Source organism: Lithobates pipiens, unplaced genomic scaffold, assembly GCF_037356315.1.
Source record: "Lithobates pipiens isolate NorthernLeopardFrog02 unplaced genomic scaffold, aLitPip1_a1.2 Scaffold_8, whole genome shotgun sequence".
Lineage (NCBI taxonomy): Eukaryota > Metazoa > Chordata > Amphibia > Anura > Ranidae > Lithobates > Lithobates pipiens.
The window spans coordinates 600974435-600996693 of NW_027507903.1; the positions used below are offsets into that span (position 1 = coordinate 600974435).

The 22259-nt window shown below is 45.8% G+C and overlaps 1 protein-coding gene across 2 annotated transcripts in view; it reads left to right on the plus strand.

Moving 5' to 3' along the window:
- Positions 1-22259, plus strand: part of LOC143961287 (mucin-17-like) — a 90568-nt gene that overhangs the window by 11568 nt on the left and 56741 nt on the right. The window lies entirely within an intron of this gene.

A 22259-nucleotide genomic window follows, 5' to 3' on the forward strand; every position in this document is an offset into this window, starting at 1 on the left:
CTTCCTGCCCAGACCAATTTTGAGCTTTCAGCGCTGTCGCACTTTGAATGACAATTGCGCGGTCATGCTACACTGTACCCAAATGAAATTTTTATCATTTTTTTTCCCACAAATAGAGCTTTCTTTTGGTGGTATTTGATCACCTCTACGGTTTTTATTTTTTGCGCTACAAATAAAAAAATACAGAAAATTTTGAAAAAAAAAATGTTTTTTTTGTTTCAGTTTCAAAACTTTGTAAATAAGTATGTTTTCTCCTTCACTGATGGGCACTGATGGGGCTACACTGATGGGCACTGATAAGGCGGCACTGATGGGCACTAGGGATGAGCCGAACACCCCCCGGTTCGCTTCGCACCAGAACTTGCGAACGACCCCCGCGTTCGGTACGAACGTTAGAACCCCATTGAAGTCTATGGGACTCGAACGTTCGAAATGAAAAGTGCTAATTTTAACGGCTAATATGCAAGATAGTGTCCTAAAAAGGGTTTGGGGACCTGCCTCCTGCCTCAGGGGACATGGGTCACTGCAAAAAAAAGTTTTAAAAACTGCCGTTTTGGCGGGAGCACTGATTTTAATGACGATTAAAGTGAAAAAAAAGGTGAAATATTCCTTTAAATATGGTGCCTGGGGGGTGTCTGTAGTATGCCTGTGAAGTGCCACGTGTTTCCCGTGTTTAGAACAGTCCCTGCACAAAATGACATTAAACGGAAATAACACCATTTAAAACTGCTTGCGGTTTTAATGTTATATCTGGTTCCTGCAATATGGTTGAAAATCATTGAGAAACATGGCATGGGTAGCCCTCCCTGCCCATTACCAGCCTATTTGGGTCTTGTACCCATATTAAGGGAAACCCCGTACCCATATTAAAAAAAGGAAATGCGTGTGGCCCCAGGCCCTATATACTCAGAACAGCAGTATACAGGCGGTGCAAACAAGACAGGGACTGTGTAGGTTTGTTGTGTTAAGTTGAATCTGTTTGTCATTTTCAACCGGTACATTTTTAAAGTGTGGCTCCAGTCAAAAAAACTATCTTTAAGCTTTTTGGAAAACATAGGGAAGGGTTATCATCCCTGTATAATTTGTTTTGTCGTCCATCTTTTTTCATCTCACTTGCTGCTGTCTCCTTGCGTTTGCAAGTAGGAGATGTTTGTAAGTTGGATGTTTGAAAGTAGGGGCCTGCCCTATATTATAGCGGTCTGTACTGGGTACAGAGCACGCAGACAGCACGCACTATCTCCTAACACTACTGACTGCAAGCTCTATTATTAACCACTTGACCACTGGGCACTTAAACACCCTTAATAACCAGACCAATTTTCAGCTTTCGGTGCCCTCACATTTTGAATGACAATTACTCAGTCATGCAACACTGGACCTATAGGAAATGTTTGTCCCTTTTTTCACACAAATAGAGCTTTCTTTTGGTGGTATCTAGTCACCTCTCAGTTTTTTTTTTTTTGTGCTATAAAAGAAAAAAGACCGAAAATTCTGCGAAAAAATGAATTTTTCTTCGTTTCTGTTATAAAATTTAGCAGATTAGTCATTTTTTCTTCATAAATTTTGGCCAAAATTCATACTACTACATATCTTTGGTAAAAATAAGTACAAATTGGTGGATATTATTTGGTCTTTGTGAAAGTTATAGAGTCCACAAGCTATGGTGCCAATATCTAAAAATTGATCACACCTGAAGTACTGACGGCCTATTTCCTTTTTTTTTTTTTTTCACAAAATTGTCATATTATCAGGTTATTTCACACACACAGCATATGCATACCACAAATTACACCCCAAAACACATTCTGCTATTACTCCCGAGTACGGCGATACCACATGTGTGAGACTTTTACACAGCGTGGCCACATACAGAGGCCCAACATGCAGGGAGCGCCATCAGGCGTTCTGGAGCACCCAGGCCAATTCTGACATTTCTCTCCTACATGTAAAAATCATCATTTATTTGCTAGAAAATTACAGAGAACCCCAAAACATTATATATATATATTTTTTTTAGCAAAGACCCTGGAGAATACAATGGTGGTCGTTGCAAATTTTTATCTCACACGGTATTTGCACAGCAATTTTTCAAACGCGTTTTTTTGGGGGGAAAAACAGTTTTGTGCTTAAAAAACAAACAAAAAAAACAGTAAAGTTAGCCCAATGTTTACATAAAGTGAAAGATGAAGTTATGCTGAGTAAATAGATATCAAACATGTCACTCTTCAAAATTGCACATGCCCGTGGAATGGCGCCAAACGTCGCTACTTAAAAAATCCCCATAGGCGACGCTTTAAATTTTTTTTTACTGGTTACATGTTTTGAGTTGCAGAGGAGGTCTAGGACTAGAATTATTGCTCTCGCTCTAACATTCTCGGCGATACCTCACATGCGTGGCACATGCGAGCACATGGGGACATGGGCGCTTTAATTTTTATTTTATTTTTTTATTGTTCATTTTACTTTATTTATTTTAGTTTGACATTTTTTTCCCCAAAAATATATTTTTGATCACTTTTATTCCTATTACAAGAAATGTAAACATCCCTTGTAATAGGAATATGGGGTGACAGGTCCTTTTTACAGTGAAATCTGGGGGGTCAATATGACCCCACATCTCACCTCTAGGCTGGGAAGCCTGAAATAAAAAATAAAAAAAAGATTCTGGCTTTGATCGTACTGGCGAGTTGGTAGAAGCACCGGAGGGCGGTGAGGGGTGGGGGGCGTCTATGGCTGGGTATTTCAGGGTATCACCGAGTATGGCTGGGTATCTCTGAGTATGGCTGGGTATGGCAATTTATGGCAGGGTATTACAGAGTATTGGCGGGGTATTGGAGGGGTACTACAGAGTAATAGCAGGGTACTGCAGAGTATTGGGGGGTACTACAGAGTAATGGCAGGGTACTGCAGAGTATTGGGGGTACTGCAGAGTAATGGCGGGTACTGCAAAGTAATGGCGGGTACTGCAGAGTATTGGGGGGTACTGCAGAGTAATGGGGGTTACTGCAGAGTAATGGGGGGTACTGCAGAGTAATGGCAGGGTACTGCAGAGTAATGGCAGTGTACTGCACTGCAGAGTAATGGCGGGGTACTGCAGAGTAATGGCGGGGTACTGCAGAGTAATGGCAGGGTACTGCAGAGTATGCACTGGTATTGCAGAGTATTGGCAGGGAATTGAGGGGTTAAATTCGGTGAGCAGCGATGTGGGCACTGCAGATGCAGCCCACATCGCTGCTGACACCGATCTCTTTCCCCTCCGCTGTACCGATCGGTACAGAGAGGGGAGGGAGGAACCGGCGTCATAACATGACGCCGGTTTGTTTACAAGTGATCACTCCGTCATTTGACGGAGCAATCACGTGGTAAACGGCCGCTATGAGTGGCCGTTTACCGTGATCCACAGGACCCGGCGGTCACGGATGCTCTCGAGTGCGCGCCCCAGGGGGCGCGCGAGAGCAGAATTCTGGGAGGCCGTTAATTAACGGCCTCTCAGAGTTAAACAACCGCCCTGAAGCCGTTAATCGGCAATGGGCAGTTGTTAAGTGGTTAAAGCTAGATCACTAGCTATATAGGTGAGGTGAATATAGTCGTGTATACTGCAGTCAGGGCACAGACAACAACCACTACACAGCAGCAAGATAGGAAATCAGCCAAAAACGATTGGTGTGTAACTGTGTTGAAGGTACACAGAACACCCACTGCTTCAGATGCTAACTAACACACTACACGAGGCCGCCTCAAAGGCGGCCTTATATAGTGTGGGGCGTGCACTACACAGCCTGAGCTATGATTGGCCACAGGCAGGATGCCTGTGGCCAATCATGGCTCTCCTCGCTGCTGGCGCTGCGATTGGCCAAGCATGCGGGGTCACAGTGCATGCTTGGCCAATCATGGGGCAGCAATGCACTGCGCCACCGCAGTGTTTACAAGTGATCACTCCGTCATTTGACGGAGCAATCACGTGGTAAACGGCCGCTATGAGTGGCCGTTTACCGTGATCCACAGGACCCGGCGGTCACGGATGCTCTCGAGTGCGCGCCCCAGGGGGCGCGCGAGAGCAGAATTCTGGGAGGCCGTTAATTAACGGCCTCTCAGAGTTAAACAACCGCCCTGAAGCCGTTAATCGGCAATGGGCAGTTGTTAAGTGGTTAAAGCTAGATCACTAGCTATATAGGTGAGGTGAATATAGTCGTGTATACTGCAGTCAGGGCACAGACAACAACCACTACACAGCAGCAAGATAGGAAATCAGCCAAAAACGATTGGTGTGTAACTGTGTTGAAGGTACACAGAACACCCACTGCTTCAGATGCTAACTAACACACTACACGAGGCCGCCTCAAAGGCGGCCTTATATAGTGTGGGGCGTGCACTACACAGCCTGAGCTATGATTGGCCACAGGCAGGATGCCTGTGGCCAATCATGGCTCTCCTCGCTGCTGGCGCTGCGATTGGCCAAGCATGCGGGGTCACAGTGCATGCTTGGCCAATCATGGGGCAGCAATGCACTGCGCCACCGCAGTGCATTGTGGTCCGCGCGTGTCACTCGAATTTTGACGAGAACGGCCCAAACGTTCGGAATTCGCCGAACGCGCGAACAGCCAATGTTCGAGTCGAACGTACGTTCGACTCGAACACGAAGCTCATCCCTAATGGGCACCAATGATGTGGCACCAATGAAGTGCCACTGATGAGGTGGCATTGATGGACACTGATATGTGGCACTGATAGGCGGCACTGATGGGCGACACGGATGGATACTGATAGGTGGCACAAATTGGCACTGATAGCTGCCACGGATTGGCATGGATGGACGGCACAGATGGGCATGGATAGGCGGCACAGATGGGCATGGATAGGCGGCACAGATGGGCATGGGTGGGCACTGATAGGCGGCACAGGTGGGCACTCATAGGCGGCACAGGTGGGCACGCATAGGCAGCATTGGTGTTATACTGTACTAATGGATGCCAATCAGTGCCAAACAATAATGCATGCCAATCAGTGATGCCCATTGTGGGCACTTATTGGCATCCATTATGGGCACTGATTGGCATCCATTGTGCTGACTGGCATCCCTAGTGGTCTAGGGAGGATTACCTTTTCCCTGGTGGTCTGGTGGCATCCCTGGTGGTCCAGTGTGGGCATCCTGGGGGGGGGCTGTGCTGATAATCGATCAGCACAGACACCCCCCTGTCAGAGGAGCAGCCGATCTGACAGACGCGAGTGAGGAAAAGCTGATCACCGGCTCTTCCCATTTACACTGTGATCAGCCGTGATTGGACACAGCTGATCACGTGGTAAAGAGTCTCCGTCGGAGACTCTTTACCGAGATCGTAGTTGCCGGGTGTCAGACTGACACCCCGCATCAACGATCGCCGCAATGCGTGCCCCCGGGGGGCGCGCAGCGACTCATAATCCTGATCACGTCATATGACGTCCGATCAGGATTATGAAACCACTTTGCCACCGTCAATTGCCTATAGGGCGGGCGGCAAGTGGTTAACTGAACAAAATTTCTTGGGTCCAGAAATGCAAGGTCAGCATAGAGTGTGCCATGACTCAGGAATCTTTTGTGCAATGTCTCTGTAGCTGTGTCCATTATCGGATTGTGCACTGTGACTTCATAAGCCTTTTCTGGACTTGTGATCGTTTCAGCATGAGCAATCTCTCCAGGCATGGTTTTCTTCTTCCTTTTTCTTTGTGATGGCAATGTAGACTGAACTTCCAGTTCTATCTCTTTGTCCTGCTCCTGCAATTTTTCATTTGCCCACAGAACAAATTTCTCTGCAGCTGCTCTAACTGAGGCAAAATCTCTAGACATATTTTTAAGACTTTCATATGTTGCCATAACCATTCTATGAGCAGACAGTATATCCATCCCCTGCGTTTGAAGGTATTTGGACAATGGTGAAGTCTTCTCAAATATCCTGAGGAAGGTTTGTGCCGTCAGTATCATCTCATACTTCAGCAGAGCTTCTACAAATCCTTGTGCTTGAATGCGAGTAGTCGTTTTTAAGGTAATATTTTCTCGTATTGCTGTCAATGCAAGAATGACATCCACGTAGAGACAATTATCTGGATTTGCAAATGATCCAAACACTTTCCTGAGAGCGTTATCCTTGGCCCACCACCGGGTCTCTCCAATTAGTGAGAGTCGTCTCTGGTGCTTGTCTTGGCTCTCACTTTCCCACACATTCATCGTTTTATATGACTCACGAAAGAACACTGCGATGTCATTAAGCACTGAATAAAGTGATCCACATTGAATTACCATTTGGGTTGTGTCAGCCAAAACTAGGTTAAGAACATGGGCATAGCACCAAACATGCACTTGATTTGGTGAAAATTTGGACATCTGAGTTGAAAAGCCTTTGTAGCGGCCTTGCATGTTAGAGGCACCATCTGTAGCATGTCCAATGCAGTTGCTCAAGTCTAAATTGATCTTCTCTGCAAGCTCTGAAACAATATCCACAAAATATTTTCCAGTAGATTCCTTACACTTGACAATGCTAATAAGCCTTTCATGAATGGTGTCTGTAACATATCGTAAAACAATAGAACACTGGTCTTGTGAGGTGATGTCTTGTGTGGTGTCAATCTGCACCGAGAACATTACGGCATTCTTTATGTCCCACAATGGTCTCCTGAATAAGGTGCTGAATGGTTTCAATTACAGAATTAATGGTTCTTGCAGACAGTAACGTAACCAGGGAACCTCTGCCTTTTGCCCCAGTCTGATGTAGCTTCTTAGATTTTTTCAATGCATTCTTTTAAATGCTCTTTCAGACAGACATCATACTTGCTGTCATCAAGCATGTATGCAGCCTCATTCTCTGACCTATAGCTAAGTCCTCTTTTGCCGATCAATTTGACAACATCAACTACACGCTCTAGTATTTGTCGCCTCTTTCTGATTTGTTCTCTGTGTGAGGACAGCTGACTTCCACTAAGTAAATGTTTAACTCCAGATTTAGAGGCATTTAAGAAGTATGCTTCTGCACAAGTTTTGTGTGCCATGCTCTTTTCATGTTCCTCCATGCGCTGATGCACATGTTTCCAGTCTGTCATACCACTTATAAATGGAGATTTGTCAGCTAACTTGGCAAATGCTATGCAGACAGAGCAATGTAATGCATGGCGTTCTTGGCAGTAAGTAAGCCACTGTCTATGAGTACCATCCTTGCACCAGAACACTTTCTGTACCAATGGATTACTTGATGTTTGTTGCGGATGATAATTAAAAAATATCTTCACGTTTTCCTGGTGGGGACGATTGTAATAATCAATGTTTTCCTCGGTGACTTCACTTTCCTCTGTGTATGCTGCCATTTCTACACTCTCTCCTTGGTTTACATCTCCTCTGTCATCTACTCCCTCATGCGTTATGTCTTCTGCTCTCTCTAATCCTCTATCTTTTTTCGCACCTTCTCTCTCTTGTCTACACTCATGTTCCTGCTCATCTCTATCCTCTTCACATTCAACACCTGCCTCGTGTTCTCTCTCCTCTCCACTCTCCTCTATTGTGGACCCAGCCTGAGAATGGACATATAGTAAGTCACAACTGTAGGCATAATATGTTCCAAAAAGTCCACAAATCTTTATGTTGTTTAAAAAGGAATAAAAAATGAATGTCTGACTTACCACAGCAGTCAGGCCTGCGCTGCTCTCAGCTTTTGCTGATGTTCCAGCAAATAATACATCTAATTTTACACATTTAGTAGCATCTGCCTCAAGTGCTTGCTTTTTTTTTCTCTTAACTTCTCAGCTCCTCCTTTACGTTTATTCTTGTGTTTTAACATGTTTGTTGTTGCACGTCACACCTAATGGGTTTAGTTAAAGTGTAAGGCTCGGTTCACACAGTGGGTGGCACGACTTGCAGCGCCGCGACCTGCACACGATCAACGGCGACTTGCAAAACGACTTCTGTATAGAAGTCAATGCAAGTCGCCTGAAGTCGCCCCAAAGTAGTACAGGAACCTTTTCCGTCGGAATGACTTGAGTCGCTCCTATTAGAAGGGTTCCATAGTACAGAACGGAGCGCGACTTGTCAGACGGCGAAGTCGCCTGGACAAGTCGCCCCTGTGTGAGCCTAATACATTATTTAAACATTGCTCTAGAATTTCAAAACTGCTTATATACTTCTAGAGTAAACTTCTATTAATCTTATGTTATTATCTATGCTATTAAGGTTTGAACATGCAATACAGACACATATATACTTGTCGTGAAGTGGCAAAAGAATTGAAAAATCTAGGACAGGGCAACTAATCTGGAATGGATTGTTGCATTGCAGATTTTTGCATCTGCATTTCCCCAAATACAGAAATGTACCATCTGCAAAGTTTTCCTGAGACCCATTTTCAGCAGAGAGTGGGCTGAAGTCCGCTCTCTACTGATGTCACAGAAATCCGTCCAGGCACCGTGTCATCATGACAATAAAGTCTGGACCTGCCAGGTGCTTGGACTGATACCCACCGCCTCAGCCTCTCAGAGAGCCGCTGAGAGCCTGAGACAGCCGCTCCCCACTCCTACACAGCTCAGCACTCCAGTGAGCATGGGGGAGAGGGGGGGGGGGGCAGAGCAGAGAGCTGCTGATTTACAAGCAGCAGCTCTCTGCTCAGGCAGCTAAGAGAACCTGAGCCATCAGCAGTGTTTGATGGTTTGGTTCTCAGTGCAGAGGCGAAGGGGGATAGATGCTGCCACCTAGGTGAGTATAAAACAGGAAAAAAAATAAAAATAAAACATACTTTTCTTTTAATTAATTAAAAACGTAGCTGATGGTTGTTGTCAGTTTATGTTACACAGAAAGTAGCCTTTTACTCCATGATGCAGGAAGCTCCAAAGAGTGGAAGCAACAGCAATGGTAGCAGTGGCAGCTCCTTTTCCAGCCATATCTCAGCCAATATTAAAGAAGAGGACTGCAACCCAGAAGAGGAGAGTCCTCCAGAAGAGCCCTGTTCACCTTTTTCCAGGGAGATATCAGCTCAGTGGTGGATGAGCACTTCAGCAGAGCTCTCAGCCAACCCAGCAGTTATTCCCCAAGCAGTGCTGCTGCCAAGACTGCCAGTACTGCCACGGGTCACTGATGAATGAATGTACTGCCACTGAACACTGAAGAATGAATGTACTGCCACTGGTCACTGATGCATTAATGACTGACCAGTGGTCAGCCATTAATGCATCAGTGATCAGTGGCAGTACATTCATTCATCATCAGTGATCATGACCAGCAGTGTTAGTACATTAATTCATCATTGACCATGACTACAAGTGGCAGTACATTCATTCATTAGTGACCATGACTACAAGTGGCAGTACATTCATTCATTAGTGACCATGACTACAAGTGGCAGTACATTCATTCATCAGTGACCATGACTACAAGTGGCAGTACATTCATTCATCAATGACCATGACTACAAGTGGCAGTACATTCATTCATCAGTAACCATGACCAGTGGCAGTAAATTATTCATCAATTACCGTGACCAGTGGCAGTAAATTAATTCACCAGTGGCAGTAAATTTACTCATCATTTACTATGACCAATGACATTAAATTATTAATCAATTACCATGACCAGTGACAATAAATTATTAATCAGTTATCGTGACCATTGACATTAAATTATCAATTACCGTGGATAGTGACAATTATTAATCAGTTACCGTGGACAGTGATAATAAATTATTAATCAATTATCGTGGACAGTGACAATAAATTATTAATCAATTACCGTGACAATAAATTATTAATCAATTACTGTGGACAGTGACAATAAATTATTAATCAATTACCATCACCAGTGACAATAAATTATCAGTTACCGTCACCAGTGACAATAAATTATTAATCAATTACCGTGGACAGTTACAATAAATTATCAATTACCGTCACCAGTGACAATAAATTATCAGTTACCGTGGATAGTGACAATAAATTATTAATCAATTACCGTGGACAGTGACAATAAATAATTAATCAGTTACCGTGGGCAATGACAATAAATAATTAACCACTTGCTTACTGGGCACTTAAACACCCTTCCTGCCCAGACCAATTTCCAGCTTTCGGTGCTCTCACACTTTGAATGACAATTACTCAGTCATGCAACACTGTACCCAAATTAATTTTTTGTCCTTTTTTTCCCACAATTAGAGCTTTCTTTTGGTGGTATTTGATCACCCCTGGGGTTTTTATTTTTTGCGCTATAAATAAAAAAAGACCGAAAATCTTGAAAAAAAACACATATTTCTTTGTTTCTGTGACAAAATGATGCAAATTATAAATTTTTCTTCATAAATTTTGGCCACAATTTATACTGCTACATATCTTTGGTAAAAATAACCCAAATTAGTGGATATTATTTGGTCTTTGTGAAAGTTAGAGAGTCTACAAGCTGTGGTGCGAATCGCACAATATTGATCACATCTGATGTACTGGTGGCCTATCTTGCTTCTTGTGACCCGAACAAGCCAGGAAAGTACAAATACCCCCCAAATGACCCCTTTTTGGAAAGTAGACATTCCAAGGTATTTAGTAAGAGGCATAGTGAGCTTTTTGATGTTGTCATTTTTTTCCCACAATTCTTTGCAAAATTAAGATTTTTATTTTTTTTTACACAAAATTGTCATTGTAATAGGTTATTTCTCTCACCTGACATGTGTATACCACAAATGACACCCCCAAAAAATTGTGCTACTCCTCCTGAGTATTACAATACCACATGTGTGGGACTTTTTCACAGCCTGGCCACATAAAGAGGCCCAACATGCAGGGAGCGCCATCAGGTGTTCTAGGAGCATAAATTACACATCTAACTTGTTGACTACATATTACACTTTTGAAGGCCCTGGAGCACCAGGACAATGACATGTGACACTGATGAGAGATGGCACTGATACGTGGCAATGATGACACTTATACGTGGCACTGATGACACATGGCACTGATGACAGATGGCGCTAATATGTGGCACTGATGATAGATGGCACTTATACGTGGCACTGATGACACGTGGCACTTATACGTGGCACTGACAGATGGCACTAATACATGGCACTGATGACAGATGGCACTAATATGTGGCACCGATGACAGATGGTACAAATACGTGGCACCGATGACGCGTGACACTGATGACAGATGGAACTGATAAGTGGCATTGATGACACGTGACACTGACAACAGATGGCACATGACACTGACAGGTGGCACTGATGACAAATGGCACTGATACGTGGCACTGATGACAGATGGCACTAATATGTGGCACTGATGACAGATGGCACTAATATGTGGCACTGATGACACGTGGCACTGATGACAGATGGCACTTATATGTGGCACTGATGACAGATGGCACTGGGGACAAATGGCACTGACAACAGGTGGCACTGGGGACAGATAGCACTGTTGTGGATGGCACTGGTGCGGATGGCACTGGGGGAGCATGGCACTTTTTTTTATTTATTTTTTTATTCTCCCACTTACGGCCGCTTCAGCCATTCATCTCTCCCTCCTCACACGCTGTCTGTGTGAGGAGGGAGAGCGGCGCTGAGAGATGATCTCATATGTTTACATATGAGATCATCTCACATTGGACACGCCGATCGCGCTGTAAACGGCCGCTGTGATTGGCCGTTTACAGCGATCGGTGTCTCCGGGGGACACGGCAAACACAGAACTTCCCCGATGCGCGGCAGCGGCGGTGCGCATTGCGGAAGTAAACACCAGGACGTCCAGGGACGGCCTCCCGGACGAAAGCGCCTGCTCCATAGCCGTCATTCGGCTATAGGGCGGGCGGGAAGAGGTTAATCAGTTACCGTGGACAGTGGCAGTACATTTACTCCTACCCCCCCCCCCCCCTCGGCCATGCTGCATATTACAGATATCACAGACATGCCATGCAGCCTGCATTTTATTTTCTTATTTAGTGCTTACTTGATGATACTGTGATACTATGGATTGCTTTGTCCCTGGACACTGACACAGTCTGTGCTGCTGTCTGGAGTGGAATCCTGCAGGCTGCAGCTGTGGAGTGTGGAGCAACGTTCTGGTTCCTCGCTCCTCCTCGGCGGCGCTTTCCCTTCACTCCCAGGCCAGGCAGCTAAGCTTGAACTCCTCCCATATCCCCGGGCCGCCTCTGCCCTCCGGCCGTGACGTCACGGCGCTGGGACAAGTAAGATAAGGGGAGTGAGTGGCAGCGTCATTAGGGGGGTTGTACTTCTGCGCCGGCCCAGGTGCTGTGGCGGAGCCGCGGCCACCGCCGCCGCCGCTGGTGAAAATAAAAAAAGTAATAAAGCTGACACTAACAACAAACGGCCCAGCGGCCCACTGAGCCAATCGGCCCACCGGGAATCTCCCGGTAGTCCCGATGGCCAGTACAGGCCTGCCCCAGGAGGCTGCAGCTTGCACATTCTCAGTAGGGGAGCTGGGTGTGAGACATCAGGTAGTCACAGCTGGCTCCCAAATCCAAGATGGCGGCACAGAGGAGCAGTTGCCGTGGTTAGAATCGGCTGAATAGAAGACAGCGCTGGACTCCAGAATCTGGTGAGTGTCTGTTTATTAAAAGCCAGCAGCTACAGTATTTGTAGCTGCTGATTTTTAATTATCTCATTCCCCTCTTTAAGTGACCCTTTTATGTTGCCATGTGTGAGCAAAGTACAGGTTCACTTTAATGCAGGGTGCAAGAAATTAGGTACACTATACTGCCATGCTTTTGTGGACACCTTACTCTCACACGACCCATACATGAGCTTTTTGGACGTATTTTAAAATCACTGGCAATATTATGAAGTTTCCCCCTATTTGCCGCTTAAGCATTTTTCTGGAAAACCTATTGGCGTGTGCTTGTGTGAATGTGCGCTCATTCACCCAAAGGAGCATTTGTAAGTTTGATTACTGATGTTGAATAAGAAGAACGGCTCATTCTAGTTCATCCCAAAGGTGTTTAATAGGATTGAAGTTGGGGCCCTGTGTAGGCCACTTGAGTTCCTCCACAAAAAACTCATCAAACCATGTCTTTATGGAGCTGGCTTGTGCACAAGGGGCACAGCCATGCTGAAGCAGAGAAGAGCCTTCACCAAACTTTTCTAACAAGTTTGGAAGAACACAATTGTCTAAAATGTCTTTGTATGCTGTAGAGTTAACAGTACCCATCACTGAAAACCTTAGCATACAAACTTTTGCACATGTAGATTACTGTGTAGGGTATGCGGGTGGTACTTCCTCCATGTTCCTCTCCTCGTTGGGCGCCAAGCATTGGTCACAAAATAGGCCTACCCCGGGGGGGTGGGACCTTCTGGACACCTTGGACAGGGTCACTGCTTTACACATGGGGTACCATTACTTGCCCAGATGACTGAAATTGAATTAACTCTCTTGGCGTTGGTGTACACTCTGCAGTCACTGTTGCATTTAGGAGGGACACGCAGAGCTGACGCCCTCTCCCCATGTCCAGTGTATCTCTGCTACCTCACTCCCAGTAATGGTATGGGGTCCCGCAATGCGCCTATCATGGACTCCATGCATGCACTCACTTAATTCTTCCTCTTCTGAACCTGTGCACAGACTGTGGAACTCTGCAGTGCCAATTTGCTCCTGTTGCTATTGGAGACTGAGAGAACAACAACTCCTCCTGCAAGAGGCTATCACACCTGCCACATGTCCACACTTAAGACAGGCTGCATGCAAAATCTTTTTTTACCTTTGGCAGCCCATTGTGTCTTCACACTGTATTAACTCTTGTACCGCTGTCGTCATACCCAACTCTGAACTATGTGTATCAGTTACTTGCGTTACACCTCTTCAGTAACTTCAAACCAGGCAAAGAAAAAGTTTCCAAAGCTTTACTGAAATATATGATCATTCCAGGTAACAACAGTAGCAGTTTTTTTCCTAATGCCACTACTTCCTAACTCAGGCTTTGTAGCTGCCCCAGCATACCTGCACAGGATAGAGTCCGTTATGGCAGATTTCCAGGATTGGCGATTTGCAGCTCGCTCTGGTCCCATTCTCTCTAGAAGGCTCTTCATCCATAGGTGCTCCAGACTCAAGCAGTAGGCTGGACAGACATACTCCAGCAATGACATCATGTCTAGTACTATGCACACCCCTGTCCCTATTTGTACACAGCACAGGACCAGTGGGTTGGACCCAAGAAAGCCAGCTGAGAGAGACCCAAGAAGCAAGTTAACCCTAACCCTCCCAGCTGGGACAGCACTAATCTTTAACCTCCTTATATCAACCAATACTAAAATTAAATCAGTTAATTTCAGCAAAAGTAGCTCCAGCTCTCCCTTGTTGAAGTAAAATTTACAGTGGAGAACTGTAAAATTGTTGTCAATGCCTAAGGAACAGCTATATTTTTTTAAAAGCAGTGGTGGAAAATCAACAGCTAAGGCCGCGTACACACGAGCGAACTTTTTCAGCGGACAGTCTGGCGGACTAATGCCGCGTACACACGAGCGGACTTTTCAACATCCAAAGTCCGACGGACTGAGTCCGTCAGACTATTCGATCGTGTGTGGGCTGCAACGGACTTTTGACTCGCCAAAGTCCGAAGGACTTTAGAATATGGAACATGCTTCAAATTTTCCCGACGGAACTCCGCCGGACCCGGGTCCCTTCGAAAACTCCGCTCGTGTGTATGCTATTCCGACGGACTAAAACCGACGCTAGGGCAGCTATTGGCTACTGGCTATGAACTTCCGTATTCGAATCCAGTCGTACGTCATCACGTTCAAATCCGTCGGAGTTTAGTGTGATTGTGTGTGGCCAAGTCCGCTCCGCCGAAAAGTCCGTCAGAACTCCGTCGGAACTCCGGCAGAACTCCGACGGAACTCCTTCGGAAGTCTGTCGGACATAAGTCCTCTCGTGTGTACGGGGCTTTAGTCTTTCGGAATTTCCGTAATACAGTCCGTCCAACTTTGGTTTCAGCGGACAGTCCGCTCGTGAGTAGGCTAGTTGGACGGACTAAGTATGGCGCATGCTCAGAAAGGATTTACACGGCCGAAGGTTGCATTGCAGTGTATTGGACGTCGTATTTCTAGTCCCGTCGTACGTGCTGTACACGTCATCGCGCAAGCTTTCAGCGGACTGTCTGTTCATCGTGTGTGGTCAAGTCTGTTCATTCAAAAGTAGGACGGACTGTCTGTCGGATTGTCTGACGGACTTAGTTGGACGGACAATCCTCTCGTGTGTACGCGGCCTAAGATTGACAGTCCACTTGAACTATAAGTAATTTAGTAAACAGGGCAGGGTAGCAACCATGCTGATTTTCTGGCATTAAAACTTTCAGAGTCATTGAACTTGCAGAGAGTGAATTGAGAGCCTCTAACATATATATTTGCTTTGTGCCAGTTACATAAATACAGTCAGGCAACCAGCAGATTTGGAAGGAGGACATGACCATTGTATAACAGATGTGTCATGCTAACTCACTATTACCATCCCACATACTTCCCACTGCTACATACCCCACCCTTCAACCCCAGAAAATAAGACCACACCAATCTGGAGTAAAACTTGGCCATAGCAGCCAATTATCTTTATTATTAAACATTCAAATAAAATTAACATAAATTAACATAACTGTATAAACCTGTACTAACCACCTCCTCCATTAAATTCCACCACCCGTTGGTCTTTGCAGGAAAAACCCCCCAATCTTAACACCAGATCCATTCCGGTGTTCTGCCGTATAGTGTCCGGCCATCAAATAGTGTCCGGGCCGTACTGCGCATGCACAGTACGGAGCAGACAAAGCTTCGGAAAATCTCCGAAGCTGAACGGCGCCTGCGCCGTGAGTGGAGGTGGTAGCCCCACCATTCAAGCGGACATAGGGTTGTGAATATTAGAGGGCCCCTCACGGGCGAGATTCGCTCGCCACGCTTCGGGCTCGGGCCTTGCTGCGCTCGTTTTTTTTTTATTCCTACTCTATGTCCACTTGGATAGTGGGGATGGAACCTGGACTCACGGCGCAGGCGCCGTTCATCCTCTGCAATTTTCGGAATCTGTGTTTCTGTGTACTGCGCATGCGCAGTACGCAGCAGACACTATCGGATGGAGGACGTTATATGACAAGACACTGGCACTGCGGTACCTTAAAACTAAAATAGGCCTCCAGCTGACATGCTAGCTCAGAGACAACAAACACTGACCGCAGTGCACCCGATAACCAACTTCCAGCTAAACACCTTTAGCTGGAATACCACCCTTGGGTACCATACCACCGATGGGTCCCGAAATCTTCCAAATCTGGGGTCATCAGCAAAGACCAACACCATGCCACTGCCATGACATCCACTGCTCTGTAATGTAAATCACACGAGATTAACCACTTGCCGACCACCGCACGACGATGTACGTCGACAGAATGGCACGGGGAGGCATAAGGGCTTACATGTACGTCCTTGCCTGCCCGCCGGTCGGGGGCCCGATCGGGCCCCCGCCCGGTGCCTGCGGCGGTCGGTATTCGTTCGGGAGCGATCCCGGACGAGGGGACGGCCATTCATTCATGGCCACCCCCTCGCGATCGCTCCCGACGAATGAAAATGTCCCGTGACATCACTTCCTCTCCTGTAATGTAAACACAGGAGAGGAAGTGATGTATTCTCTCCTCCGTGTCGGTATTTTTCGTTCCGGCACCGAGGAGAGAGGTTCGGTGAGTTGCACCAACACACCACACATACAGTAGAACATGCCAGGCACACTCACACCCCCCCTTTACCCCCCGATCACCCCCCAATTACCCCTGCCCCCCCAGTCACAGTGACACCAATTGCTTTTTTTTTTTTTGCATTGGTGTCATTTGTGACTGTAATAACTGTTAGGGCAGTTAGGGTTAGCCCCCTTAATGTGCCCCCCTAACCCCCCCAATAAAGGTTTAACCCCGTGATCACCCCCCGTCGCCAGTGTCACTAAGGCTGGGTTCACATTGCAGCGGTTTATGAGAACGAATGTGATTCGCACCGCACTGCAGTGCAAATCACATCCGATCTCTGTGCGATTCGAGTTCAGCCATACAGATAGTATGGCTGAATTCGTGTCGCACCCGCCGCAAATTCGCACGGGACCCTTTTTTTGGCCCGCAGCAGAATCGGATCGCATGGGTGTTCACACCATGCGATCCGAGTTTGCAGATCGCACTGCGATATGCGAACTGATCTGGGGGTGTCATTAACATTTCACTGACACTCCCAGCAGTTCGCATAGGGCAGTGTGAACTGCCGCCGGGAGGCATGCGATGCGGGAACCCGCCGCGGATTCGTGGCGTTCCTGCATCGCTCCAGTGTGAACCCAGCCTAATAAGCGATAGTTTTTCTGATCGCTGTATTAGTGTCACAGGTGACGCTAGTTAGGCAGGTAGGTATTTAGGTTCGCCGCAGCTTTTTATAGCGCCAGGGACCCCCATATACTACCGCATAAAGCCCCCTGATTGCCCCCTAGTTAACCCTTTCACCAGTGATCACCATATAACTGTTACAGGTGACGCTGGTTGGTTATTTTTTTATAGTTTCAGGGCACCCGCCATTTATTACCTAATAAAGGTTTAACCCCCTGATCACCCGGCGGGTGTCATTTGTGACTGTAATAACTGTTAGGGCAGTTAGGGTTAGCCCCCCTTTAGTTCTAAGGTACCCCCCTAACCCCCCCAATAAAGGTTTAACCCCGTGATCACCCCCCGTCGCCAGTGTCACTAAGGCTGGGTTCACATTGCAGCGGTTTATGAGAACGGATGTGATTCGCACCGCACTGCAGTGCAAATCACATCCGATCTCTGTGCGATTCGAGTTCAGCCATACAGATAGTATGGCTGAATTCGTGTCGCACCCGCCGCACCCGCCGCAAACTCGCACGGGACCCTTTTTTTGGTCCGCAGCAGAATCGGATCGCATGGGTGTTCACACCATGCGATCCGAGTTTGCAGATCGCACTGCGATATGCGAACTGATCTGGGGGTGTCATTAACATTTCACTGACACTCCCAGCAGTTCGCATAGGGCAGTGTGAACTGCCGCCGGGAGGCATGTGATGCGGGAACCCGCCGCGGATTCGTGGCGTTCCCGCATCGCTCCAGTGTGAACCCAGCCTAATAAGCGATCGTTTTTCTGATCACTGTATTAGTGTCACAGGTGACGCTAGTTAGGCAGGTAGGTATTTAGGTTCGCCGCAGCTTTTTATAGCGCCAGGGACCCCCATATACTACCGCATAAAGCCCCCTGATTGCCCTCTAGTTAACCCTTTCACCAGTGATCACCATATAACTGTTACAGGTGACGCTGGTTGGTTAGTTATTTTTTTATAGTTTCAGGGCACCCGCCATTTATTACCTAGTCTCACTAGTGTACCCCTAAATTTAGGGGTGTCTACTTTCCAAAATGGGGTCATTTGGGAGGGGTTTGTGCCATCTTGGCATTTTATGGCCTTCAAAACTGTAACGCCCTTAGAAAGCCTGAAGGCGGTGCTTGGTTTTCGGGGCCCCGTACGCGGCTAGGCTCCCAAAAAGTCCCACATATGTGGTATCCCCGTACTCAGGAGAAGCAGCAGAATTTATTTTGGGGTGTCATTTCACATATGCCCATGGCATGCGTGAGCAATATATCATTTAGTGACAACTTTGTGAAAAAAAAAAAAAAAAGTTTGTAATTTTCCCGCAACTTGTGGCAAAATATAAAATATTCCATGGACTCAAAATGCCTCTCAGCAAATAGCTTGGGGTGTCTACTTTCTAAAATGGGGTCATTTGTGGGGGTTTTGTGCCATCTTGGCATTTTATGGCCTTCAAAACTGTAATAGGTAGTGAGAAGTGAAATCAAAAATTTACGCCCTTAGAAAGCCTGAAGGCGGTGCTTGGTTTTCGGGGCCCCGTACGCGGCTAGGCTCCCAAAAAGTCCCACATATGTGGTATCCCCGTACTCAGGAGAAGCAGCAGAATTTATTTTGGGGTGTCATTTCACATATGCCCATAGCATGTGTGAGCAATATATCATTTAGTGACAACTTTGTGTAAAAAAAAAAAAAAAATTTTTTTTTGTCATTATTCAATCGCTTAAGGCAAAAAAATAAAATATTCAATGGGCTCAACATGCCACTTATCAATTTCCTTAGGGTGTCTACTTTCCAAAATGGGGTCATTTGGGGGGGTTTTGTACTGCCCTGCCATTTTAGCACCTCAAGAAATGAGATAGGCAGTCGTAAACTAAAAGCTGCGTAAATTCCAGAAAACGTACCTTAGTTTGTAGATGTGCCAACTTTTGCGCAAACCAATAAATATACAATTATTGACTTTTTTTTTACCAAAGACATGTGGCTGAATACATTTTGGCCTAAATGTATGACGAAAATTGAGTTTATTGGATTTTTCTAATAACAAAAAGTAGAAAATATCATTTTTTTTCAAAATTTGCGGTCTTTTTACGTTTATATCGCAAAAAATAAAAATCGCAGAGGCAATCAAATACCATCAAAAGAAAGCTCTATTTGTGGGAAGAAAAGGACGCAATTTTTGTTTGGGTACAACATTGCATGACCGCGCAATTACCAGTTAAAGCAGCGCAGTGCCAAATTGTAAAAAGACCTCTGGTCATTTACCAGCAAAATGGTCCGGTCTGAAGGTGGTTAATAAACACATAACCCCCCCCCCCCAAAATAAGGGAAGGGAGGGTGGGACGCTCTCTTCCTCCACGCAGACTGAGCTAGGGAGGAACCACTCCCCCTGCTCAGTGAACTCTGCTCCGCCCCTCCTGCTCTTCCCTTCCAATCAGCACCATCCTCTCATCTTTCCCCAGCACTGCACACCACCCTGTTAACCCTGTCATGCCTGCCCTGTGCTGATGTAATTTTATTTCTTTTGCTTTCTACAATGGGCCATGTATTTCTCTCAAGAAATGAAGAATATAACTTGTGTTGAAAAGAGACAGGTTCAGCTGGTAGTGGCGGGTGGCAGTGGTAAACCATGCACAAAACAGGGACACTCGGCAACAGCCCAAGCAGGTTTTCCTCCCCTTTTCCCCTTTTTTATCAACAAGACAGCAAACAAACACAGTTCCAGTGCAGGAGGGCTTTGTTCAGTAAGTCCATAGCATAAAACAAAACATTTACTCACCATGCCAATAACTGAACTTATGTCAGTTCCTGACGAGCAGGGTTTCCACTAATGGGTTTCCTAAAACAAACAGGCAGCACTACCTTTTTAGTGTTCTGTCAACAGTCAGCCTTTTCGCCCAGCAGCAGTCTCCCACAGCATACATAGATCACACAAACAGTATATAAAGTCAGCTCACATATATAAAGGCCTGTGCACAGATGAGAATAATAATGAGGTCTGGCTATCACATAAGATGTAAACCTAGGACTGGAACCCAAAGCTCTACAAAGTCTCCTGGCTCCAAATCTCCAGGCAGTGGTGTAATTATGTTTTGTGCTTCCCTAAGCCTGACTAAACTCGTGCACCCCCTAATTTAAATATGACCCTCTCCTTCCTGTCAAGGCCAAACCCCTTCCTGTTTAATGACCACCCTGTCCTCTGTAAACCACACCCCTTCCTCTTGATGCTCCACCTTTTGCTTTTAGAGCTCCACCTCAACTGCAGTGGACTCCTGTAGTTGGATTTCAAGGTTCTTGAAGAAAGTTGAAGCTATTCAAAGCAATGAAAGGCTGACAGCAGCTGCAGCCATCCTTGATGTTTACATGTAATCACTATGGAATTATTATCTATGGTGAGGAACAGATGACTGTCCATGGACACAGGCTGTTTGTGTCCTGGAGTGATGATCTGTCCTCCCGAACCCTAGGTAATTGCTACATGTGAGATTACATTGGAATACCAGTGGACAACTGCTGCCAGCCTGTCACCGGTTTGTATGGGCTGAGCTGTATGTTTTTGTGTGGGAGCTGAGAGAAGGGGCATTTTTTTGTGCGGGTTGGGGGAGTGAGCAGCTTTTTTGCTACCCCCCCCCCCCCCCATAAAGTGCTGCCCTAGGCCTGGGCCTTGTTGGCCTAGGCCAAGATAAATTGCTGGCTCCAGGACACAGATATTAATATCTGAAAAAATAGAAAGTCTGTTTTCTCCATACTAGATACAGATCCCAGAGGCTCACACCAGGTATATGTGTGAAGCAAAAATTTCAATTCATAAAAATAATACCTGTTGATCCTTCCATGAAGTTTCTTGTTTAGGCATTTCCTGTTATGGGATGCACACCAATTATGCTTCTATGTTGTAACCAAAGCAAAAGTAAAGATGAGGCCAGCACACCAACAAGATACAACAACCCTACTACAAGGTTAACAACCTTAAATTCCTTGAATGGCACTTTTTAGGAGCAACATAGGGACCCCATTATCAAGATGACTAAACAATAAAGGGGTCCCCTTGCAACCCCAAAACATCATTGGTAGAATGCTATTTAAGTCAATCAAGGTTGTTTGTATGCTGTTAGTGTACTGGCCTCATATTTACTCATATCATAATCCTCTGGCAGTGGTATGGGCTTGATTTACTAGTTCGGTTGTCACCCTGTATCATAATACCCTAGTGGTGTCTGCAAGTGGCCATACCGAAATACATTGTCCCGTTACGCTTTACGGCTGTCACTATCAGGGGAGCCAGATCAATGATGTGTAGCTAATGCTGGAGCAAGTGCATGTAGACAGGAAACGTCTAATGCCCCGTACACACGATCGGACTTTCCGACAACAAAAAACATGGATTTTTGTTCAAAGGATAGTGGCTCCAACTTGTCTTGCATACACACGGTCACACAAATGTTGGCTAAAAATTACGAATGTAGTAACATGCAAGACCTATGTGATATCTCCATTACGAACACTAGTTATATCTTCGGCTCGTACTTTATTCCGAGCATGCGTGGACGTTTGTCTGACGGACTTGTGTACACACGATCGGAAAGTCCGACAACCAACATTTGTTGGCGGAAAATTTTTATTACCTGCTAGCCAATATTTGTTGGCGGAAAGTCCAACAACAAATGTTCGATGGAGCATACACACAGTTGGACTTTCTGTCAACGAGCTCACATCCAACATTTGTTGTCCGAAAATCTGATTGTGTGTACGGGGCATAAGAGTTCTGAAGACCTCAGCACAGTAGCACTGAGATACAAATCAGAGCAAAAATACTAAAGGCAATACTTGATTTAAAAATTGTTTTTGATACACTAAATATTATCCATTTAGAGTTTAAATCTACTTTAACCATGATACATATGTCATTTGTGTTTTTTTGTTGT